The 26,671-nt window shown below is 40.5% G+C and overlaps 1 protein-coding gene across 3 annotated transcripts in view; it reads right to left on the bottom strand.

Moving 5' to 3' along the window:
- CCR3 (C-C motif chemokine receptor 3) overlaps positions 1-26,671 on the bottom strand; it is a 119,946-nt gene that overhangs the window by 4,200 nt on the left and 89,075 nt on the right. The window contains exon 1 of one of the 3 annotated variants that reach the window (XM_072941124.1): positions 11,402-11,586. The exons of 1 other annotated variant lie outside the window; for it this stretch is intronic. The gene's annotated coding sequence lies outside the window, so the exon portion shown is untranslated. Of the gene's footprint in view, positions 1-8,644; positions 8,729-11,401; positions 11,587-26,671 lie in introns of those variants that run through there. One more of the 3 variants, XM_006200719.4, reaches the window with a different exon arrangement.

Below are 26,671 nucleotides of genomic sequence, written 5' to 3'. Positions count from 1 at the left end.
GGCTGTGTTCTTTCTCCTGAATTGCTAGGTGCCCAGGCGGACATGCTGCTCCTTGACTCCATGTCCATGTACAACCAAGGGACACAGAAGACTGCAAACTAGATTGTTTTTCTGCCTGGCCCCCAACTTAACTGCACTAGCTACCCCATGTGGGTAAGTAGGTGCCTTGCAGAGAGACATCCTCTTGGGGGAACCCCCCAATTTTTCAAATAGCTCTATATACCCACCAACTCTGGTGAAAGCCTGGATGGGAGAGACAGGGACACACAGGTGTGACTGCTTCCTTCCATGACTATTGTCTCTTTTCTCACAATTCCTAGAGTCAGAAGGAGAGAAGCCCTCTCCTTGCCATTCTTGTTCTGGCCAGGTCCAACTAAATATTTATGCAACCTCCATTTTTACTGTGGTAAATGGTATAAGGTCATAGATACCTCTCTATGTTAACAAGTATAGTTTTACATTCACCAGTGTAAATATTAATAAATGCTGCAAAGTTTAATTGATAAGAAACATCTAGAATTGGAGACCCTTCTTTAGAAAATGTATTTAAGTTTGAAATGGCATTTTAATTATCAAATAAAATTTAATGATGACACTTAGTGCTGGTGAGTTTGCAGTGAACCTGGAGCACTTATTCATTGCTGATGCAATGTAACTTGATTCAATAAATTTCACATATAACGAGAACCATCAAGATACACATGGCTTTGATACAGTAGTTCTGCTCCTGAGAATTTACCCCTGAGGGGGAAAAGTCGACAAAACCAATATATAAGGTGCACAAAGATGTTCACTGTGGCATTATTTTCATAACAGAAAAATAAGAAATGCGAACAGTCTAAATGTTTAACACATGAAGGATATGTTGAATTAAATTGTAGTCCATTTACACAATAGGTTATCATGCAGTCGTTAAAACTAGTTTTGGAGACGAGGTAGAATCACAGACAAATGTTTATGAAAAATGACAAGAATATAAAGTGTGTAAATGAAAATCACAACAACATGAAATTATATGCACATATAAAAGGCAAAAGGCAAATAATGAAAATAGTTGTGGGAGGGAAGTAGATTATAATTTTTAAAGCTGTAAAATTTTTAATTTTTCTATATTCCATTATTGATTAAACTATAATAGAGAACAAATGTTCTTAAGCAGGGATTTCTGGAAGAGTTGGCAGACATGTTTTCTAAAGCTAACTGGGTTGAAAACCTAGGCAAATAACAAGATGAAGGGTATACTCATCAGAACCTGAAACCACAAACTGAGATTTAAGAAACTTGAAGAGGCGGCCACGCTAGGTAAAGAATTTGAATTTTGTTTTGAAATTTAGAGATCATAGTAGCTTCGTTCTCCCCTTTGATCTTGGGTGGAGCTGACAAACAACCACCCAAACAGGGGAGAGACGGCTTCTCTTAAGGTCCTGAGACTTGCGTTGGCTGGGGCTCAGCCAGCCTCCACAGGAAGACCGAGAAGGCCCTTCATATTACCACTGTGGTTACCTTCATGTGGACATGTGGGCTGCCAGGATGCCTCCAGATTATTCAGTGTGTGATACTCTCATGCCCACAATTTTTATTCTTCTCAGTCCGTAACTCTTACAGCTTTGGGCAAATTCTGAACTTGGAGGATATCCACAGGACCCTGCTCTTCTCTTGCTAGAGCAGCCGTTCAGCCTCTGTGTCTGGACACTATGCTTAGATATCCCAGAGTGAACATCAGAAGGGCAACCCTGGGGTTTACATAATTCAAACTCTCTTGTCTTTGAAGAACTGGAGGCTATTTCCCTGCATCCAAATGCAAGCCAGAGTCTCTCCTAATGAGAATACACTCAAACAGTCTTGTTAAACTCTAAAGATGCCCCAAATCAAACCAGCTCCTTTGTCCTGAGCCCCACCCTGCACGATGCCTTTAAATGGAAGAAATTCTCATTTTCCAGCATGGATCAAATAATGCATGATATGGTCAGAAGCTTGCTTTGTATGATGTGTTTTTTTCCCTTATTGTCAACAATCACCTGGGAAGGGAAAAAGTACTGAGAGGAAGATGGTCTCTGAGTTCAGGAAGTTTAGGTTCTTTACACATAACCAAAGTGTGATAAGAGTCAGTAATAACTGCCTTTCTTACGCCAGGCACTTTATATAGGCTTGCTTGTCCTCATGGCAGGGTAGGATTTTACATCCCCATTTTATAGATGAGCAGAGGCTTGGCAGGGCTTCGTAACTATTCTGTCAATGCACTGCAGAGCTGGGACTTGTGTCCTTTGACTCCAAGGTCTATCTACACTGTTATTGCCTTAGGGTTCCATTTAGAAAGGACCTCTACACCCCAAGATTACGTAAGTGTGTGTGTGTGTGTGTGTGTGTGTGTGTGTGTATATATATATATGAAAGTATCTTTATGGTTCCATTTTTATACATACAAATAGCTAATATATTTTAATTTAGCTTGATATATGGCTTAAAGTGCATTTCTAGTTTATTTCTCTCTAAATGGCTGTCCTTACTGTGGATGTCTACCATACGTGGAGGTCATGACTTCCAAGAATGATAATGCATGTTATCCATCTGTGGTGGGCAAAGCCATAGATGCTCTGTGCTAATCGTTCTCAATATTTCTCAGAGTTGTCTGAATGTTTTTAGAAGTAAATGTCAACAAGCTCTTGTCAGATGGGTAAAAAAAAAGATACTATTAATTTGAAACTCATTTTATTCTAAAACTTCGCTAAAGTGGAAAACTGTCATGCCTATGATGAAGAGAGCTGATCCTCGACAGTAGGATGGGGTTGGAGAGGTGCAGTTTTAAATTAGAGGAGGTCAGTAAGGAGCTCATGGGGTGACATTTGAGAAAAGACTTGAAGGAGGTGAGGGAAGGAATTGAACAGGTGTCTGGAGGCTGAGAGTTCTAGGTAGAACAGCAAGTACAAATATACGGTTATGGAAGAGGGCCTAGACGTGTTCTGTGTAGAACAAGAGCATAAGTGTGGCCAGAAGAGGAGTGAGGGGTGAATATTAGGAGTGGGCATCAGAGAGACATGGGTAGGGGTGGGTGGGCAGGGGTTCAATGGGGACCATTGGTGAGTTTCCATTAAAGGTGTGACATCCAACTTATATTTTGTAAGGATTTTTCTGGCTGCCACGTAGAGAATAGACCGTGGAAGCAAAGTTAGAAACAAGGGACTGGTAAGGAGGCTGTTATGATAATCCAGGCAAGATGTGACACTAGATTGAACATAAGAGCAGGGGTAGAAGGGGAAAGAAGTGGATGAATTCTGTATAAATGCAGAAGTTAGCCACAGGATTTGTTGACAGATAGAATACAAGTAAGTGAGAAAGGGTGACTCTAAGAGTTTTGCCCTGAACACCTGCAAGGATGGAGTTGCCACCAGCTGAGATGAAGGCTGGGGTAAAACAAGCTTGGTTTGGGACATCAGGTCTGAGATGACTGTGTGTCATCCAAGAGGAGATGTCCAGTAGGCAGTTGGACATGTGGCTCCAGGGGAGAACTCTTGGCTGAAAATGTAAAGTTGGCAATTGTCATCACATAGATGTGTTTAAAGTCATGATACTGGAGAAGAGCACCAGAGAGGTAAGTGTAGACAGTAAAGGACAGCGTCCTCAGACATGCCGAAAATCAGAGGTCACAGAAATGAGGAGGACACAGCAAGAGAAAATGAGAAAGAGTGGACAGTGAGGTAGGAGAAAACCCAGAAGCACTTGTGTCTCAGAAGAGAAGCAAAGAAAGTGTTGTGAGGAGGAGAGTAAAGTGAGGATTCTGTGGAGCAACACATGCGAGAACATCTGGGCACAGAGCCAGGCAGATGCATGTTAGTTCTCCCCCTCCTCCACACACTGACCTCTACTTTTCAAGTTTTCAGGCCTGTCCAAAATTTCTTAGATCTTGTCCAAGATAGTATACTATGACTTTAGAGGAAGGAGTATTTCCTCCACCTAAAGAGAAATTCTTGACTTTCCACAAATAACCAGTCTGTAGCCCATTACTCAAGGTTATAGAAAACCTATGGTGATTGGTATCCAGTAATGCTTTAACAAGCCTTTTTAGCCTTCATTAAAATATTTAGTTACAGTAAATGAGAAGTTTGAATTTCTACAAATGAGTTTGGTTGAATAACCTAATGGGAACCCACGATTGTATTAATCCATTTTCTTACTGATATTCCAATGAAGAATCATCAAGGTTAGATTATCACAAAGATGACAGGTGGGTGGTAGATAGATAGAAAGAGAGAGAGAAAGAGAGAGAGAGAGAGAGAGAGAATGAAAGAGAGAGAGAGAAAGAAAGAAAAGAAAGGAAAGAAAGAAAAAGAAATGAAGGAAGGAAGGAAGGGAGATGGATGTTCTGCCGGGCACTTAATTTGGGGTTTTTTTTGTTTGTTTGTCTTTTGTATTTTCATCCACAAACCTTTAATTCTTGTTCACATTACATGAGGGCTATGGGTCAGCTCAAATTCTTCTGGGCTCTCCTGGCCTCCACTCCCAGCTGTGAGTACACTGGGATCTACTCCCCATATTTTCTCATTCTGGGACCTAGGCTGAAGGAACAGGAGGTTGAACTAAGCCATGCAAGCACATTTAAAGCTTGTACTTAGACATGATGTACATCATACCCACTCACAGTCCATTGGTTAAATAAGGTACATGGGAAGCCCAGCATAGTCGGGGCAAGGAAGGGTGTACTCCTTTATGGGGTGGAAGGGAGTAAGTATTTAGAAACAATGATACGACCTACCACAGATACTGGGCACTTAGTTTTGACTGCTTTAGGATGCTGTGAAATGATCATTTCCCATAACTGCATACACTGCTGTGCTACTAATTTAATCTATGTTTACATGCAGGAAGTTTTTTAAAAAAAAACCCGTCACATGCTAACTTTACAGTCACCTAGAATTTCAGATTAGCATGTGATGGGGTTTTTAAATGGTCTGAGATTATATCCAGAGCACTAGGCCAGGTCCTAGGCAAGACATTTAATGCAAACTTTGCCCAACTCAGATGTAGTGGAGAGGAAACCCTACCCAATAAAGATGAGCTATAGGAGCCAGAGGTATCTACCCTGCAGAAATGACACTTGGAAAAGGAGAAGAGAGCAAGATACTGGTGTGTAGATGAGAATTGAAATCATGTGTGACCCCCAGAGGCTCCCACTAGAACCAGCGGAAGGTAGTTCCAAGAGGCAAATTCAGCCACAACAGAAGAGTTTGAGCTGGATTGTCCAAAATAAAATGAGTCCTTGTGAAGCCTGAGCAAGCTGTGACTAGAGAAATTCAAGAAGAAGCTGGGTAGCCGGCTATCAGGGACATTGTAGGAGAAGATTTCCACAGTGGGAGGAAGGTTGATGAGAGCAGTGGTTCTCGGCCCTCGCTGCACATGGGAATCATTGGGGAGCTTTTGAAATCCTAATGTCAAGTTATACCCTTGAAAAGTTAAATCAGAATCTCTGGGGGTAGAACCATGGCCTCAGTGATTCTTAAAGCTCCTCTGGCAATTCCCATGTACAGCCTAGGTTAACAACTCTTGGACTAGGTGACATGAAATCCCTCCTAAATTTTTAAAATCTGTTTGCTATCTCTGAGTTACAGACCTCCAACCTCCCTAAGCTTAGGTGTGAAGGAAAGAGGAAATGTAAGGGTTGATCTAAGAATATCTTCAATTTCAAGCTTTTTAGAAGCTGACCCCAAGAGCTAATTCAGCTCTAGTCTATATTAATAGATGATCCAGAACATAGAAAATCTACTCGTCTGATTCTCCATCTACCTCTCTACCCAGATGTTCCTTCATTTATTCATCCAACTAACTAGCCGTGTAGCTAATCAAGTTGCTTCCCACCTATACAGCCAGGGCCCCCTCCTCTTTCTCATCTTTCCACAGAGAACCTGGGATAGTCAGAAAAAAATAATTATCTGGTACAGCATTATCCAATAGAACTTTTCTGCAATGATGGAAATGTTCTGTGCCTACTAGATACATAGCACCTACTAGACACATAGCTGCTGAGGACTTAAAACGTGGCTACACCTATTGAGGAACTGAGCTTTTCATTTTATTTGAATTTAATTAACTTAAATTGGAATAACCACATGTGACAAGTATCCCAGATACTGAATGGTGCAGGACTAGTGCCCAGTATAATACCTGACAAGTAATAGCTGCTTAATAAATGCTTTTTAAATGGATAGAAGGATAGAACCGAATAATTTTACCCTGCTTTTCACTTTTCAGACTATACATTTGAAATACTAGGTTCTATCCCAGGTACCACATTTTAAGAGGGTTAGTATCAACCTGGAGCGCAAGACAGGTTAGGATGATAAAGATCTGGAAACATCAGCCATAGTTAGCAGAACTTGGAATGTTCTGTGTGAAAAACAAATGTCTTCAGGTTCATTTTTGTTTCTTTTCTTCTTATTTTTTCCTCCTATTATTTGTACATCTTTGATCTGGACCAAGTTTTCTAATCTTTCTTTATTAAAGGATTGGATTAGGCTATGTTTTAGGTCCCTTTGAGATAGAAGAGTCTATGATGTGATAACTTCGTGTAGAAGAGGAAATGAAATTTGATGATATTGGAGGAAAGTACATTAAGTCGCACTTGGGGAAGAGCTTGCTAAGAACCAAGATGTGCAGGAACAGAATGGGCTGCCTTGTGAGCCAGTAACTTCCCTCCCTGGAAATACACAAGAACCTCTCAAGGTTGAAATCACAAATAAATGCAGTCTTATTCCCAGCTGCAGACATCTCCCAGCCTTTATATTTTAGGGCAGCACATGGACTTCCACAGCTGCCAATCATTATTATTAGTTACTAGAGCAAAGGTTATACTCCATTCTTGTTGTGTGGTTGAGTGACTTGGTTTCATCACCTGCCAAATGACAGGATATTTTTTACTAACTTCCTTGTTCAAAGATTAGACTTACTCTTTATATTCCAATAAGCAAGTTTCAAATGTGGCTAATTTTTAGTGTTTGTATACAGGCTGATATGTTACTTAGTTGAAAGAGATGATTATGAAGAAATGTTTTATAGGGAAATTATGCCTATGCAGTCAAAATAACATGGTTCCTGGCCCCTGGTACTTCCATCTCCACTTACAACATGGAGAGAGAATGGCTGCCATGTTTGTTACAATTGATATCACTTTTGCATGCCCTTTTGTATTGATATTTTAAATTTTATATCCTTCACCTAGTTCCATGTGGTTGAAAATTATTTGAAAATATAATTCGTAACAACTGCAGTATATTGTATAGATATTCATGGTTGTTTAATCATTGTCACATTGTTGTGTGATTAAGTTGTTCCCAATTTGCACTTTTACAAATAATGCTGCAATAAACATCTTTGTATTTTTATTATTTCTTTAAAGTAGATTTCTCAAAGCACAATTTCTACCTGTAGTCATATTTCTAAGGCTCTTGATGCATTTTGCCAAATTGCTTCCAGAAAGTGTGTAACAATGTATATATTAGTAGGTGATGGTGCCAGTCTCACAGGTGCCCATCAATAGGAAGATCTAAAAGGAAAAAATTACTTGTCCAGTTTTACAGGCAAGAGGATGTATTACTGTTATAACTAACATTTATCTAATTGCTGAGGTTTTCTCTTTTAGTTGTAATTATTAATCATTCATATTTCTTTTTCTGTGAATTATCTGTTTCTGCTTACTCATTTTATTCTGCTGGGTTTATCTGCTTTTTTCTTATTGAGTCATGCAATTCTTCCCTTAGGAGAAATAATATCCTGCATAGTTCAAGATAATCATCAGCACCTTCTGAAATGAGCTGCAAATACACTCCAACTATCACTTCCATATACCAAAGACCTCATACTCTCACCGCCTACCCTTGAAACACTTGTTAAACAACAGTTAACTTTCATTCCCAACATTGTGAGATTTCCCAGAAAATTAGGTAGGCTTTCTATCCCTACCTTCTAATCTAGGGCCAGGAAAGGCAAAGAGTCAACCTTGTAGATCCAGACAAAAGGATATCAAATCAACCGATCAACTGATTCATCTAATAGCCTAACTTAAAGTGGATTTTCAATGAAAAATTGAAAAATATATGTATATATACAAGTATAATATATAAATGTATATACACACACATATATGTCAATTATATTTTCACTGAATATTTCTTATAAGTCAATATCAACAACAGAAAACTACTAAGTATAACCATTTTAAAGTGGTCATACTCTTAATAGTTGAGAATTTATGAAAGCACAAGGAAGGCAACATGGATACAGTCATGGGCATGTTAACTGAAGAAGTATAAAAGGCCAAGTTTGAATGAGTGGAAGAGACAGATATATCATGGTACAGGTGAGAGAAAGAAAGGCAAAATGGGAGAAAGCAAGAAGACAATGGATATATTTCACAATCTACTCTCCCACTTTGGCCCCATACCACCTCCTGCATTGCAGTGGACCTCCCTCTCCTCTGCCTCCTCCATGCATGAGCACTCTGGGGAGGTATGGCTCCCACCTATCTAGACCCCTCACTCCATCTCCTTTTTCCTAGAAACCTGACGGTCTACCTGGAAACCTCTCCTAAACAAACAACTTCTTTTGCATTTAATAAGCTCTTGCCCAAATGAGAATAAAAAGAAGACAGTGGTACCTGCTAATTTAGCAAAGTCCTTTATGCGTCCAGTGATAGCTTAGGTCTCATCACCCATGAAATGGAGATACCATCTGATACCACCAGAGACATTAGTAAGGTAGGAAGCAACACAGCTTCCTGTTTTAAACAGGCTTAGCTTCTCAGGTTTTGCAAGTTTTCAGAAACATATCGAGTTTGGTGCAGTTCTTCTTTTCTATGATTGAGATGACACACAGTGAACTCAGTTGAGTAATTCTTTAGATGATCATTGCTGATGGTCAACAGCTATTTTGGAGGTTCTGCCCTCCCTTGATAATTGCTTTTTTATTTTGGAAAGGGGGATAATTCTTGAATAAGCATGGCTTTGACCTATGAGGAGGCAGGATAAGAAAGTGTAATCGGGATTTCCTTGTGAAGAAAGAATGAGACTAGGGGATCACCTAATTATTCTGCAGAATTCAATGGGAGACATTGATGATGTGAGTCGTAGCACAGCTTTAGACAGCCAAAGAGGATTTGAGTTTGAGTTTCAGTTGGCAGACCCTCAGCTGCATGACCTTGGGTTAATCATTTAATCTTGCTGGACTTCAACTTTCTCATCTGTCAATTGAGAGTAATAATAACTACATCATAGGGTTTCCATGGAACCAACTAAGATAAATTTGTAAAAAGTCTCTGTGGACTATCCAAGGTTATGCAAACGTAAGGGGTGGGTAGAACACCACTGTGACATAAGCCTCACAGGGCAGAGACATGTGCTTGCTCCATGTGCTGACGTGTCCATGAGACCTAGGGTGGTGCCGGGCACAGAGCAGGTGCTCACCCAGTATTTATGGGAAGAGCTCTGACCATGGATGGTGAGATTTATGATACACTGTCTACGTGGACAAGATGATGAAATTCACCGTGTTTATCAGACATCTGCTGTGTATGCAGGACTGTGTTCTATGGCCCAAATGATAAAGAAAAGATAGGGAAGAAAAGACAAAGACTGCTAGGAGGGCTCATGGGCATTCTGGGGGCCCCAGTTTAAGGGAGCGTGACAGGCAGCATTCAGCCTCAGGTGTCCAGCAGAACCCCTGTCAGAAAAGAGTTAGAACTGGAAGCCTCTGGTCTGAAAAAGAGATGTCTTCAGTTGTTTTCTGTTATTACAGAGTTGCCCTTTCCCATGGGCCAGTGCTTTCCCAAGAATCACAATCACATTATGATTCTTGTTAGAAATGTGACTCAGGAGCCCATGTCAGATTCTTCATGCATGTCAAGGATTTCTCTTGATTTTTTTGTTTGTTTGTTTGGGGGGCTTTTTTGGTATTAAGAGCCATCAATCTTTCAGGTTGTAGCTCCTTATTAACTTTCCATTGGTTCAGTGAACCAGTCTGTCTTTCGTGTCTCTTATGATCCACGCATCAACATCAGAGCTGGCACCACATCTGATACCTACATCCTCCACTCAAGGATTGTCATGTGATGTAATACGGCATTTCTAATAGAGGGTGTCATGTGGAACCCCACAGGTTTCCACAGAAAGCAGATCCTCTCAGACACTGTGGAAAACACTTATGGAGATTCATGGGACATTAAGTCTCAGGACATAAGTCTCTGAGAAACCCTGCAGTGAGGAACTGGTTTAAATTTGGCTAACCTAGTATTCCTCAAACCTATTTTTTTTTTGTAGTGAAAGATTTTAAAGGTTTTATTTAGCAAAGGGAAAGTACACCTCCAAGAATGGGAGGTGGGCTGATCCAAAGGCAGATAGCCCTCAAACCTATTTTTAACAGAAAAAAAATTTTTTTATTAAAATATAATCAGTTAACAGTGTTGTGTCAATTTCTGGTGTACAGCATAATGTTTCAGTCATATATATGTTCATTTTCATATTCTTTTTCATTATAAGTTACTGCAAGATATTGAATAAAGTTCTCTGTGCTATACAGAAGAAACTTGCTGTTTGTGTATTTTATATATAGTAGTAAGTAGAAAAAAATTTTTTTTCAGTTAACACCTATTACAGCCCTCAAGGCTAGGATTTGGTAGGCGAACTCTGGGTGGGTCTAATGTTTTGTCAGCATGTGGGCACGGCACAGTACAGTTGCCAACTGCCTTCTGACTCATCCTCTCATTTTGACAGGGGTCTCCATAGCAGCCTCTCGAGGTTGGCAGGGATGCTGTTGTAACCCTACTTTGTAGATGAAAAAACTGAGATTGGCAAATGCCATGGAGAAAGTGAAGGGCAGAGCTGGGATCCACCCCAGGGTTTAGACTGTCCATTGGTACTCATTTGTTCTAGGCTGTACTGCTGTCTGAAGGACAGGTGTCTACTGTCCTTCAGCTGAAGATGAAGATGGCAAAACATAAAGGAGCAGAACCCAAAGTTCAGAGTAGCTCGTTCTGTCTGGCTCTTCCCAGGATGGATAGGAGATTTTGGTGCTTCTTTCAGGCTATTCAAGGCACTCAGCTCACAGGTTACCAAGGCACATGGAAAAACTTGACACAAAACACTAATATATCTGATCTTCCAGATTCTCAATGCACACAAACTAAAGCAAAAACATTTTGGAAGAGAAACATCCAAAACAGTGACAACAACAAACCAAACAGAAGACAACTTAGAAATGTAGGAGCATCTGAGAAGGAAACAAACAAACAAAGGAATACTGAGAAGCTATGAAAGGGCCAGAAATTTCTTGTGGGAGAGCTCGTCAATTATGACCTCAAAATGTGAAAGGAAGTGTTTGCTAGAGCGGCAGGGAGAAGTATGTGGCTTCTTTTAATTACCTCCGTCTTAAGTCACCAGCTCCTGGGTGCAGGGTCCTGCAGCAGAAAAGTGGACTTCAGCCATTTACTTCCTCTTACTAACATCTTCTCAGTGGAGTTAATGGAAGGGATCATGCAGTTAGCAGGGCCTGCTTCTGGCACTTGGTGGTCACGTGTGTTTCAGAGTTCCCTCCGTGGACAGCACATTGCCCTTCTGTAAAGCTTCCAAATCAACAGACGCAAGCCTTTACAAAAAGAAATCTCCCCTGTCACAGACTCTCCTATAAGACAGATCAGAATGATCATGTGGAAGCTGTATTATTTGGAAAGGTAGTGCATCCAAGATTTAAACAGAAAAGCAGAGTCCAGCTGCAGCACTGGCCTCCAACTCAAATCTCAAATTAAACCGAGTATGCAGGAAACCACCCAGAGGATGGCCCTGAGCATGCACCTAGCACACCTCCAACTGCAGGGTGTGCAGTTGACCACGCCCGCTGCTGGGCTTTGAAATCGAAGCTCTGCTTGCCCAGAGGCCATGACTCCCACAGCTGGCACTGCCCCTGCCCCAGCCAGGCCCGGAATCTGCAGCAGGTCCATTCCTGGGAGACATGGCCTCCTCTGATGGGCAGCTTTAGCTCGAGGTTCCCCACTGGCCATGCCAAACTCCCCTTAGTCTACACAACAGGCTGGAGTCTTCCGCCATCCTTCCCTTGCTCCCTACTTCACCTGGGGCCTGACATGCTCTCATATTTTCCCTCACAGGTGCCTCCTCTAATAAAGTTGTAAAACCTGCTGGGTGTCTGCTTTTCAGAGTTCTGGACTAACACAACCTGCATATTCAAACTAGCTTCAAAATAGACCCCAGGTCCCTTTAGGCCATTTCTATGAGAAACTGGGTTGTTGCTGTTGTTGATCTAACTACTCTGTGTGTTTCGTTTTGCTTTTTTTATTCTTTTATGTCAATATAAAAAAATCTAGTATCAAAATTAGTAAATAAACACAATGATGAAGAAAAAAGTGAATAATGATTTTAGAAGTGATGCAGAAAATACAGTTTTCTCCCCAAGGTATGGGAAGTACCTCTTATCATAATCAAGTGCAAATACAGTGCAACTCTGGTAAACAGGGAAGATTTGCATAATATCTGTCCAGTAGAATAAGTGAACCTTTCTTCCACAGTATCTCAAACTATGAGATGGACCCTTGGAAATGTAAGAGAGGAGAGAAAGAGAGAATGGATACATAGACAAGAAGAACAGTAGATATGAGGGATGGAGAGATAATAGATTTTTAAACTAATCTCTTCCCTTTTTCCAAATGGCAGCCAGAAATGTGTCTACCAAATGAGAGAATTTAATTTCTGCTTTGTTCACAGCTAAGTAATATGGTGTTTTGGAGGCTTCTGTAAACCCCAGTGGCTAGAAGGACCCCTAGGACCCCTAGAAGTGTAACTCCAGGTGGAGAGGAGTGGATGGTTTTTCTATGGGGTATTGTTTTGCATCCCACCTCCAAGATTAATCTGGGTACTTATTTATATTAAAAAAAAATTTAATTGAAGTATAGTTGATTTCCAAAGTTGTGTTAGTTTCTGGTTTACAGCATAGTGATTCAGCTTTATATATATATATATATATATATATATATGTATTAAATATATAATATATAATTATATATTCCTTTTCATTTTCTTCTTCATTATAGGTTACTGCAAGATATTGAATATAGTTCCCTGTGCTATACAGTAGGACCTTGTTGTTTATCTATTTTTATATATTGTAGTTTGTATCTGTAGATCCCGAACTCCTAATTTATCCTTCCCTACTCCTTTCCCCCTGGTAACCAGAAGTTTGTTTTCTATGTTTGTGAGTCTCTTTGTGTTTTGTAAATAAGTTGATTTGTGTCATTTTTTTAAGATTCCACCTGTAAGTGATATAAGATGTTTGTCTTTCTCTGACTTACTTCACTTAGTATAATAATCTCTAGGTCTATCCATGTTGCTGCAAATGGCATTATTTCATTCTTTTTTATGGCTGAGTAGTATTCCATTATCTGTCTGTCTGTCTGTCTATCTATCTATCCATTATCTATATCTCACAACTTCTTTATCCAATCATCTGTTGATGGACATGTAGGTTGCTTCTATGTCTTGGCTATTGTAAATAGTGCTGCTATGAACACAGGGCTGCATGTATCTTTTTGAATTAGAGTTTCCTCCAGATATATGCCCTGGAGAGGGATTGCTAGATCATATGGTGAGTCTATTTTGTTTTTTGAGTAATCTCCATACTGTTCTACATAGTGGCTACACCGATGTACATTCCCACCAACAGTGTAGGAGGGTTCCCTTTTCTCCACACCTTAGCCAGGTTTTTCATTTGTGGACTTTTTAATGATGGCCATTCTGACTGGTGTGAGGTGATACCTCATTGTGGTTTTGATTCGCATTTCTCTGATAATTAGTGATATTGGACATCTTTTCATCTGCCTGTTTACCTATGTGTCTTCATTAGAGAACTGTTTAGGTCTTCTGCCCATTTTTTGATTGGGTTTTTTGGGGTTTTTTGTTATTGAGTTGTATGAGCTGTTTGTATATTCTGGAAATTAAGCCCTTGTCAGTCACATCATTTGCAAATATTTTCTCCCAATCCATAGGTTGTCTTTTTGGTTTTTTCGTGGTTTCCTTTGCTGTGCAAAAGATTATAAGTTTAATTAAAGAGGAAGAAAAATACCATATGAGATCGCTCATATGTGGAATCTAAAAACAACAACAACAACAACAACAACAACATAAATACAAAACAGAAACAGACTCATAGACATACAATACAAACTTGTGGTTGCCAAGGGGGCGGGGGGTGGGAAGGGACAGACTGGGATTTCAAAATGTAGAATAGATAAACAAGATTATACTGTATAGCACAGGGAAATATATACAAGATCTTGTGGTAGCTCACAGCAAAAAACAAATGTGACAATGAATATATGTATGTTCATGTGTAACTGAAAAATTGTGCTCTACACTGGAATTTGACACAACATTGTAAAATGACTATAACTCAATAAAAAAGTTTTAAAAAATTAAAAAAAACTATAGAATAATATGAATAAGCAAAAAAAAAAAGATTATAAGTTTAATTAGATCCCATTTGCTTATTTTTCCTTTTATTTCTATTGCCTCAGTAGCCTGACCTAGGAAAACACTGCTATGGTTTATGTTAGAGAATGTTTTGCCTATGTTCTCTTCTAGGAGATTTGTGGTGTCCTGTCTTATGTTACAGTCTTTAAGCCGTTTTGAGTTTATTTTTGTGTATAGTGTGAGGGAGTGTTCTAACTTCATTGATTTACGTGTGGCTGTCCAAATTTCCCAACACCACTTGCCAAAGAGATTGTCTTTTCTCCACTATATGTTCTTGCCTCCTTTGTTGAAGATTAATTGACCATAGGTCTGTGGGTTTATTTCTGGGATCTGTATCCTATTCCATTGATTCATATGTCTGATGCAGATGGTAACCAATACCATGCTGTTTCGATTGCCATAGCTTTATAGTATTTGTCTGAAGTCTAGGAGGGTTATGTCTCCAGCTTTGTTCTTTTTCCTCAGGATTGGGTTCTGAGTCTTCTGTGATTCCTTGTAAATTTTAGGGTTATTTGTTCTAGTCCTGTGAAAAATGTCCTTGATAATTTGATAGGGATCACGTTAAATATGTAGATTGCTTTGGGTAGTACGGGCATTTTAACAATATTAATTCTTCCAATCCAAGAGCATGGGATACCTTCCCAGTTCTTTAAATCATCTTTAATTTCCTTTACCAATGTTTTATAGTTTTCAGCATATAAATCTTTCATCTCCTTGGTTAGATTTATTCTTAAGTTTTTTGTTTTGGGTTTGTGTGTTTTGTTTTGTTTTGTTTTGTTTTTTGATGTCATTTTAAAAGGGATTTTTTTTTATACTTTCCTCTTCTGATATTTCTAATCTGGGTACTTTTTAAATGTTTCAAACCTCTGTTCTGAGCAATGAAAATCCTGAATAAATTTTAAAATGTGCCAGAGTTTCTGTTTTGGAAGAGATAAAAGAGCCAGCATGGGGGTTGGAGGAAAGGTATGTAGTGCTGAATGCCAGATGGCATCAGTGGACTCAGATGGTGACCAGGAGTGACGGGGTGGAGGCTGCTGTGGAAGGCGGGGAAGTTGGCTGGGGGCAGGCAGAGAAATTATTGTTTAATAATAAAAACAGCTTTTCCTGAGCACTTGTGTCACACTTCACACCAGGCATCTGCTGAGAGCTTTATATGCTTTGTCTCTTTAAACCTCTCAGTGACCCTGTGAGGAAAGTGAGTTTGTTTTTTACCATTTCTCAGAGGAGGAACTAAGGCAAGCAGGTTAAGCAACAGCCCAAGATCACACCATCAGAAAATGACGGGGCTTGTCCTGGAACCCACCTCTATCTGATTCCAGCTCCCTCCCCTGACCGCTGTGACTGCTGCCCCCCAGGGGGGTCTGTGGATGTGGCAGGAGGGGTGGTGTTGGAACTTCACCCCACTCCAGTGATCCATGCCTAACGTCCAGCAGATTATCATGTCAGAACACCTTTGCTTTAATTCCACATTATAAAAAAAATCATAAGAAAATGCACATATTACACTTCATTATATAATAAGGAAAGAGTCCTCCTTCTAGGACGGTGCAATGGATGTTGCCGGAGCTCTGCTTGAGTCCCTTTCTTGTTTCTGTGCACCTCCTCCCCTAGTTTCTGTGTTCTTTTGCTTCTAGCTAGCTGCACCTGTGACTCTCTGTGGAGGACTATTCTCAGGCTACGGGAGCCATTTTGCCCTCATGTGCACAGAGCCAGAAGGAATCCCTCCTACTTCTTTGTCTTGAGGCAGGGCACTCTGAGGCTCATGCTCCAGAGCCCTCCTCGGGATCAGGTGGAGGCTCCCCGAGGGGAAACTCTACCTGAGACCACACTTCTGCTGCTTCCTCCCTCCTTGTCCTGCTTTCTCACTCCCTTGCTGGCTTCTTCTGAGAGTACTCACTCAATAAATCACTAACACATGAATCCTCACCTCGGGATCGGAGCCTGATACTTATAAGATAGGGAGTTTAAAATAGATGGGAGTTGGATTTTTTTCAACAACTTGCTAAGATATAATTTTTGGACAATAAACTCTATCCATTTAATGTCTCGAATTTGATGAATTTCAATAGCTGTATACATTTGGGAAACGAATCGCATAATCAAGATACGAATGTCTCCATTACTTCCGAGAGATCCTTGTGCTTCTTTGAAATCCATCCATCCCTCTGCTCCCAACTCCAAGCAACCAAATCTTTCCAGTTCTTAAGATCAATTTCTTTGCAGACTACTGCCTGAACATTAAGCCAATACTATATATTTTAGGTTTTTTTGTGGCATCACTTCAAGTTACCAATTTCTATATTAGTTAAGAAAATGCTAGTACACAAACTCCAAAATGCATAATGAGCTTAAACATGTAGAAGTATATTTCTTGATCCAGTACATCTAATCAGTATTATTAATTGGCGGCAGTCTGTCTCCAGCCATTAATTCAGGGACCTTGGCACCTACATACTGTGAGTCTGATATCACTTGGCATTCAAGATCAAAATGTATACAGCTGCATCACCCAAAAGGAAGTGAAAAGAACATGAAGGAATGCTTGTGGAAGGGTTTTATTAGCTGGCCTAGAAATCATTCACATCATTCCTGTCCACATTCCATTGGCTAGAACTCAGTCCTATAACAACATAAAAATGCAAGAGAAGCTAGAAATGTAGTCTGTCTCTGTGTTTAGAAATTACTAATGCTCACAGGTATGCATATAGCTATCTGATCAGAAAAGGAAAAGCCCAAAAGAGGAAGATGCAAGAGATACTGACCTATAATGCCATTATTGTGGATAACAGCAACAATATAACAATGAAATAACAAACAGTAAGAATAACTACCATCTTTTGAGGAGTTTCATACCAAGTGCTTTATCACATTTATCCTCACAATTCTATCAGTGTCCAATTTCCAAATGAGGATTAAAGCAATGCAAGATTATATGACCCACCGTGGTTGCCAAATGGCTATCAAATGGCAGGGAATAAATTTGTGTCCACATCTTTCTTGATTCCTAAGCTTCTGCTGTTAGCTTGAGGCAGAACAAATCAATTACAGCATTTTCCACTTCCGTGAGCACTATGAATTATCAGCAGCATATTTCAGCATAACCCAGGACATCAAGAATATCAAGAATCTGTTGTTACTGAGAGATTCTAGAAGGACTAGAGAAAAAGCTTCCTGCAACTCAGGCCGCAGAGCAGATGGCCAAGCAGACACCTGCACCACAGATATAAGGGTGGGGTTAAACTTAGCCCTAGGAAAGGGAGAAAGTTATTTGCTTTTATCATTCCCTCTGCATTCGAAGGAAAGCAGATCACAAAAGAAAATTCTTAATGAGATAATGGCAGGGGTGCAGGGAAGAGACACCTTTTTTAATCTGAGAGAGAAAATTACTTCTCTAGGTAAGAAAAGAGATTGGGATGAGGAGTGGGTGTGGTGTGAGATCTGGGAAGAAAGATGAAGCTGGCACCAGGGAGATTAGAAAGGCTTTGTGGAGCCAGAAGGCAGAAAGGAAGACACTGATCAAGGGGGCAGCAGGTGAGAAAGGATTTAGGAAAAGAAGAGAGAAAGTTCAGCAGCATTTCAGGATGGGTTGCTGTTTAGTGTGGAATGTAACCTTCCTATATCAGTACAGGTTTGCTCATGAAAAAGACTTCTCTTAAGTATTCTGGCCAGGAAGGGAATTAATATAGGATCCCAATACCTTCACAACTAGTAAGTATTTTCTAGTGGTCATGAAACATTCACCAAGATAAACCATATCCAGGGCCTAGAAATTCTTTTTAACTTCAAATTATACCAAATATGTTCTCACACCAAAATGCAATCAATTAAAAATTAAAAACAGAAAGATAATGAACATTTCTAAACATGTGAAAAATTCAAAACACATTTCTAAATAATCCATAGGTCAAAGAGGAAGTCTCAAAGGAAAATAAAATAGACTCAGAACTAAATGAGAACAAAAATATAATACATCAAGATATGTGGGGTGTGGCTAAGGCAGTTCTGAGAGGAAAATATGCAACACTAGATGCTTACATTAGGAAAGAAGAACAGGCTCAAATTGATAATCTAAGTTTCTTCCTCAGGAAGCTAGAGAAAGGGCAAAATAAACCCAAATTAAGCAGAAAGGAAAAACAAGATAAGAATGTAAGCTAATAAAATTGAAAACAGAAATAACAGACAAAAGTAATGAAACAAAAAGCTGATTCTTCAGAAAGTCATTAATGAGAGGTGAATCTCTAGCAAGACCTGAGAGACAGTGAGAGACACACACACAAATCAGCAATTCAGCAATGTCAGGAATGAAACAAGGGATATCACTACAGATTCTTCAGCCACTAAAAGGGATAATAAGAGAATACTGTGAACAACTTTATGCTCGTAAATGCAACAGTTTAAAAGAAATGGACCAATTTGTTGATTATAAACACAGAGAAAACATTTGACAAAATATTTCACCCACTTATGGTAAAAACACTCAGCAAACTATGATGACTTGATAAACAGCATCTACAGATTGCCTTGAGATAGCATCATATTTAACGATGAAAGAAGAATGCTTTCCTCCAAGATCAGAAGCAAGGCAAAAAGATGTCCTAACCATAAGTCCTAGCCAGTGCAATGAGGAAGAAAACAAAATAAAAGGCATACAGATTGGAAAGGAGAAAATAAGACTGTCCCTATTTGAGGATGGCACTGTTGTCTACATAGAAAAATCCCAAGGGATCCACCAAAAAACTCTTAGAACTGATGAATTCAGCTAGGTTGCTGAAAAAAAAAATCAATCCCATTTTTATGTATCAATAAACACTTGGACTCCAAGATTAAAAACACAATACTATTTATAATTCCTCCAAAAATCTTTTAGATTATACTTAGGTATAAATCTAACAAAACATGTACAAGACTTGTATGCTGAAAACTGCAAAATGAAATAAACCAAAGAAGACCAAAATAAATGTAGAGAGATATACTATGCTCATTAGTTGGAAGACTCAGTGTGTAAAAGATGTTAAGTTTTCCGCAAATTGATCTATAGGTTTAAAACAATTTATGTCAAAATCCTATCAAAGTTTTTTTTGGTAGATATAGACAGGTTTATTGTTCTTAAATTTATATGACAAGTCCCAGGACTTGGAACAGGTAAAATAATCTTGAAAAAGAAGAATAAAGTAAGAGGAATCATTTTATCTGATTTCGGGACTTGCCACATGGCTACAGTAATCCAGTAATGGTTTCGGCAGAGGGATAGACACGTAGATGAATGGAGCAAAATAGAGAATGTAGGAGTAGACTCACTAATCTACCCAACTGCTTTTTGACAAAGGCGTGGTGCTGTTCAACAGAAGAACAAGATAGCCTTTTCAACAAATGGTGCAGGAGCAATTAATTATCCATAGGCGGAAAATAAAAAATATATATAAATATTATAAAACCTAAACTTCATATCTTACACAAAAACTAATTCAAAATTTAACACAGACTTAATTGTAAAATGTAAAACTATAAAATTTTAGAAGATAAAAAAGGACAAATCTTTGGAATCTAGAATTTGGCAAAGAGTTCTTAGACTTGATGCCAAAAATACCATCTGTAAAAAGAAAAATTGATAAATTTGGCTTCATCAAAATTGAAAACCTCTCTCTGTGAAAGACTATTAAGCAGATGAAAACACATGCTACAGACTGAGACAAAACATTTGTAAACAACATAGCCAATAACATATTTGTATCTAAAATATAAAGCACTTTCATAGTTCAAAGACAAAAAAAATCTGATTAAAAAATGGGCTAAGACACAAACAGACATTTCACTGAAGAGGACATACAGATGGCAGCTAAGCACATGATGACATGTTCAGTATCATTAGCCATTGGGAAAATGCAAATTAAAACTACCATGAGATATTACTACACACCTGTCAGAATGACTGAAATAAAAAATAGTGATAAACCAAATGCTGGCGAGGACAGGGAGAAACCAAACCACTTATATGTTGCTGTTGGGTATATAAAATATGGAGCCACTCTGGAAAAAGAGTATGGCAGTTTCTTATAAAACTAAAAACACATGCTTACAGTACAACCCAGCAATCATATTTTTGGACAATTTATCTCAAAAAAAGTTAAAAATTTTAAATTGAAATGTAGCATGTTTGTGTACATGTGAATGTAGCATGTAAAATGCCTTAAGGACCCCAGTCTTAGGTTTTTGCATATATATATACCCATGTAACCCCCACTCAGTATACATAGGGTATCCATAGAACTAATCACTGTTTTGTTTCTCACTATAGATTAGTTTTGACTGTTCTTGGATTCAGTATAAGTGGAGTCACACTGTCTGTAGTAGTAGTAGAAGACTGTTCTTTTATATTGTTGTATACTGTTTCATGCATGACAATACCACAATTTACCCATTTTATTATTGATAGGAATTTGGGATTTTTAGCTTGAGACTATTATGAATAAATTTACTAGCAGATTTACTAGCATAAGATTCTTATGCATATCTTTTGGGTTCATATATACTTTCTCTTGGATAGAATTTCTGAGTTTCTAAGTGATTGTACCAATTTATGATTCCACCAGCAGTGTATGAGAGTTCTAGTTGATCTACATTTTCCCTGACATTTGGTATTATTTGTTCTTAGCAATTTTTCTTTTTTCTTTTTCACTTTAGCTATTCTGGTTGGTATGTGCTGCTGTCTCATTGTGGTTTTAATTTGCACGTCTCACATGACTAGTGAAATTGATCACCTTTTCTAGTATGTGTTGGTCGTTTGGATATCACCTTCTGTGCTGTGCTTAATCAAATTTTTCACCTATCTAAAAATAACTAGGTTGTCATTTTCGTATTGACTTATAGGAGTTTTTAATCTTTTCTGTGTATGAGTCCCTTATCCAAGAGAGGTATCTCTGACCTATGTCTGGCTATAGACACTTCTGCTTTTTTCTACCCAGCTCCTGGCATCCCCAGTCGTTCTTGATGGTGATTCTATTTGCAGACATCTCTAGGCTTAAGTTTCCGACCATTCTCCAGTACCTCCCTCAGTATCTCAGACTTGCCCCAGCACAGTGCCTGCCCCTGCCCGGATTCTAGGCCAGCCATAGGATACAAAATGTCTTTCTCATTTATCCCTTCACCTCTCATTCCTTTCTCAGGAGCAGGAAGATTTCTCATTCCCTGGAACTGAGGCAGGATGAAAAGGGGAAATAAATTATTGAAGCAGATACACGACAGTATCATTCTGAATAAAAAAATATCAAGCTATAGTCTCACCTGTGGTCACACACACACACATAAAGGCATTAAACTAAGTGAACAAGTTTTCATATCAGCCACCTCTCATGCATACAGCTCAGTGCTGGGCACTGTAGAAAACGCACAAAGAGGGGCTGGCCATGGGTTCAGCAGCCAAGAAGCTGACAGTCGAGTTGGAGGGAAAATACGTAATACAGGTTACATTATATAATAAAATAGTGCATCTTAGTGTATATATAAATTCAGAGACAGAGAGTTTTAAAACTGGGCCTTCAAGATCATAAATGCTAATTCAGGCTGGCTCTGGAGGGGAAGTTTTTAGAGCTCTTCCTTGAGATACTTCCTCCTTCCCCTTTTCAGCACGGGAGCAGGAGGAAGGGGCTTCTTGGACAGCCTTTCTGCACGTAGGAGACACTCAAGGCATGTTTGCCACTTTGATTGAGGCTTGGGTTGAAAAAATACATAGCTACATAGCTCCTATCAGCTGAATACCTACCAAGCGCGAGGCACATCGTAAATCACATTTAATTCTTGCAACAATTCTGAGAAGGACGTAGTATTGTCCCTGTTTTACAGATGGGGAAACTGAGGCTCAAGCACATGGTAAAGAAAAAACATGGCATCTGATGAAGCCATGATTCAAACCCAGGTCTGATGTGCTGGGATGATTGTTGCTCACTGTGAGACACTGCCATTGCCTGTTACTTGGACAAAGGGAGGGGAACAGTGGGCCTGGCCATTTGTGAGGTCAAAGGTTAAACCCAGGCCCTGGGGTACCAGATCTCTGAGGCAGGGCCCAGAAGAAGGAGCAGACCCTTCAAGGGAGGCCTAAGTCTGCCTGATTGGGGGCTTTGGATGACAGGGCAGCAGCGAGAGGGAAACAAATTAGATAAGAGAAAGTAACACAACCAGGCTTTGTCAGTCCTCTAACCCATAACATCCCAGATTATAATGCTCAGTCTCTCATGTGCCCAATTTGGCCGGACGTCCATCTGTCCTTGTGAAATCCCTATCCCCTTACCTCCACCTTACCCATCCAGGAATGCCCTGGCCATGCCACAGCCTTGGGCCATAGGGAGTGGAGCTTTAACTGCTGTGCTGATTTGAACTGGTGGTGGCATGTGGCACATGGTCCTGCTTCTTCTTGTGTCACTGTTCCAAAACAAGAATTCAGATACTGGCCTTTTGAACTGGAGACTTCCAAACCCCATCCCCCAGAGGGTGGGACAGCCTGGGAGGCCCTGACTATCTGGATACTCTCAGTCCCAGGAGGAATCTGCAGTGTTAGGCCCTGGAGGAAGCCTTTGCCAGGGTCCAAGGTCTCATTCGGGAGGACCAGATCATGGCCCTTGAAATGTGGAGCCATGGTCCTTTCTACCCTGTGCACAACTCCAGGAGGGGCAGCCGCCTGACTCTGTCTTTTCTTCGTGTGGGAATTTGTTTAGCAGTCAGACCCTCAGTGGGCTCTACTGACAGACCTTCCCCTTTGAGCTTGTGGGAGAAGGATCGGAGCTCTGTCCCTCTCAAGTGTCCTGTTTAAACAAGACCACTGAAAACTAAAACCCCAAAGTTAGGAGGCTCAATTGGCCTCAAGTTTATCCAGCCTGTTGGAGGCCCCAAAATGACCATGTTTGTAAAGGCCTTTGTAGGGTCCTTTGAAGGGTCCCCTCTAGAGAGACGTCATGGAACAGGCATGGGTGGAAGCATCAGAAAGAGGAAAGGATGCTCAAATAGGAATTAAAGATGGGAAAGGAGCACTGTCTGCACAGCAGTGATGGGGGAAGTGCTGGAGGAGAGAGTAGGGGCACTCAGTGGTGGTGGGCGTGCACAAAAGGAGGAAATGCTGGGAGAGTTAAACACAGGACAGAGGAGGCCGGTCAGAAGCCACAGATGATGCATTGCTTCGTGGATGCACCCCCTTGTTGTCTTCAGTGGCCTTGGGTGGGTCTGGTCTAAAAGGGTAAAAGGACAGAAGATTATCAGATAAAACTTTGACCATGCATTTCAATGACAGAGAAACTGCCAGAGGGTTCTTGGCAGGGAGTAAACATCAAAAATGAAGGCCAAAAAACAGAACAACATACCACCACCCCACCCCGCCTCAAAAGAAAAAAAAAGAAACCCACAAAGGGAAAAGGAAGACTGTAACGAGACTGAAAAGTCAAGAAAAGGGAAGTAGGAACTGGGTACAAGATGCCGGGCCCAAGGCAGAAACCCATGGTTTGCACTTCTGTTTGTGTGGCATGAACCAGAGGCCACCCACGATGGCAGTGGGGCAAGGCCTGCACCTCCCTCCATGAAGAGAACTGGGCTGGTGGTCGTCTTGTGAGCTGGTGCATCTTGAACGTGAGGAAGTTACTTACAAATAGGGAATTGAGCCCCAGCTAGCTGTGCAAAGGGCGGGCATTTAAATAAAAACTAATTTCTGCCCAAACCAAAAGTTTGTGGGCTCAGATGCAAAATCTGTTATGTTGTCAGATCCCTTTTGCCCTTGCAGATTTAAGATTAGAGAGATGCACACGTTACCTGTACATTCATGGCCTGTAGGTAGCAGAAGTGTGCTGGTAAATGTTTAACAATCCACAAGGAAAAAAATTCAAAAAGTCACTGATATGTAGTGTTTGCTTATACCCAATTTCCCTGGTGTAAAGACTGTCTCCATGGCTGAGTTCAAGCCACCGATTTAACATCACTGAGGGTGGAGTTGGGCACCCTGAGTATACGACAGTGTTAAATAAGGGTAATATTGAGTTGCCCTTATGTGCTACCTGCTCTATGTGCATCATTTTATTCATGTTCATAAGGAAAGTGAGGCTCAGAAAAATAGTTAATTTACCCTGGGTCATTAAGGTGGAACTGATTGGTGGAAATTAGAGTTTAAAATAAATTAAAATTGGTCTGCCCTAGATCAGTGGTTTTAAGTCTCAGGGATTTTTATCCTCTATGTATAATTGCAGACACCAAAGAGTTTTTGTCCACAAAAGTGGATGACTTTTATTTACTGTAGTAGAAATTAAAACTGAGAACTTAAAAAAAATCAATATTTCACTTAAATTACCATAATAAAACTGCTACATATTACCATAAATAACGCTTTCAAAAAACAGTATTTTCCAAAATGAAAACATTTTAGTGAGAAAAGTGGCTGGATCTCCACAGCTACTTCTGCATCCAGTCTGCCGTGATGTGTTTGTTGCTTTGGTTAAAATCTACGAAGGAAAACCAGCCTTCACACAGATACATAATTGGTAAAAGGAAGACAATAGGGACCCCTTGGATAGGTTTTTGAGGACCGCCAGGAGTTCTTGGACCACATTTTAAGAATTGCTAGGCAGATAATAGTTGTACTTGAAACAAAAGCCAAATGATACGAAATAACACATGGTGAAAAATAAGATCATCTTTTCCCCCAGCCACCCAGTTCTCCCACCAGATACCACAAATGTTAGTGGTTCATTGTGCCTCCTTCCGCAGACACGGCACCTTCACAACCAGCAACCAGCACCTCCCCAGTTCACCTGCCTGCAGCATCCTGCACATGACACACAGTCTTTGCCCCCCTCACTCCAGCCTGCGGGTGTTTTGTACCAACACAGAAGGTTACACAGTATTCTCTGAGGCCTTAACTAATCCCTAAGTCCCTATAATGCAGGGAACATCCTTGTAACCTATTATCTTCCACCACATGTGTAAATGTTTGTAAGATAATTCCTAGAAGTGGAGTTGGAACCAAAGCTGCACACACTTGAAGTTCTGTTAGACGGGGCCAAACGGCCCACTTATTCTACTCCCACCAGCAACAGGTAGGCCTGACTTCCTCCACAGCCTCACTAACTCAGCGTAGGAACCAGATGTGAGGTCAGGGGTCTGTCTCCAGGACCCAGGGCGTCTCCATTAAGCCCAGATAGATGGCAGCCCAGTGAGTGAGCGCTGTCCATCCAACAACCCATCAACCAATGTGTGCTGAACACCGACATTCTGAAAGGTGCTGGGGTGTGCCAGGCTGTTTGTTCACCCATCTCCTGCTCCTGGTCCTCTGTCTATTTCTTGGACAGACTTCAGCTCATCTCTCTAGTCTCAGATTAAGTGTCGCTGTCTCTGCAGAGCACTTTGGATAACACCCACCTTCCCCTGGGCGTCTCTTGAAACCAAGCAGTTTTCTATCCCACTAGACCGTGACCTTCTAGACCAGGGCGTCTCACACTGTGATGTGCAAACAAAACCCTGAAGGAGTTAATTTTAAAAAAGCAGATTCTCCTTCAGTGGGCCTGTGGTAGGGCCTGAGAGTCCGCATTTCTGATAAGTGCTCAGGTCTTACCACTACACTTTAAGTGACAAGGATCTAACACTGATTCTCAAACTCCAGCACAAGCAAGAAGCACCTGAAGGGCTTGTTCAACCAACACTCTCCCCTGGAGACTCCAATTCTGCAGGTCTGGGGGTGGCGCCTGAGAGTCTTTGTTTCCACCAAGATCCCAGATGTTGCTGAGGCGGCCCACAGGCCTCACCTTGAGTCAACACTAGTTCCAGGCCTTGCCTAGCTCATCTTTGAGACCCCTTAACTGATGGAGAAAGTGGGCATTTCACAGACATGCGATGATGAGATGCAAGCGAACAACACCAGAAGAGCCAACCGTGTCATTTAGAGCTTTCGGACTAGATAGAGGAGGTAACAGATACATACATGTGATGGTCTGCAGCTTAAGTTTGAAGTTCAAAGGATCATTATCAACCTCTTCATTACTCCCTGCCTTCCCACCAGGCTCAGCCCACAATGAGCCACTACTCAGTTCTTGCAGGTACTCAGTTCACAGAATGGCCACGGTCTACTTAGCAGCCCTTGGCACCAGCTTTCGCAGGCTCTGTGGCCACGTCCTGGGCTCTCTACCAGC

This window comes from Vicugna pacos, chromosome 17, assembly GCF_048564905.1.
Source record: "Vicugna pacos chromosome 17, VicPac4, whole genome shotgun sequence".
In the NCBI taxonomy this organism is placed as follows: Eukaryota; Metazoa; Chordata; class Mammalia; order Artiodactyla; family Camelidae; genus Vicugna; species Vicugna pacos.
The sequence above is the reverse complement of the archived record's forward strand: the minus strand, read 5'-3'. Positions and strand labels throughout refer to the sequence as shown.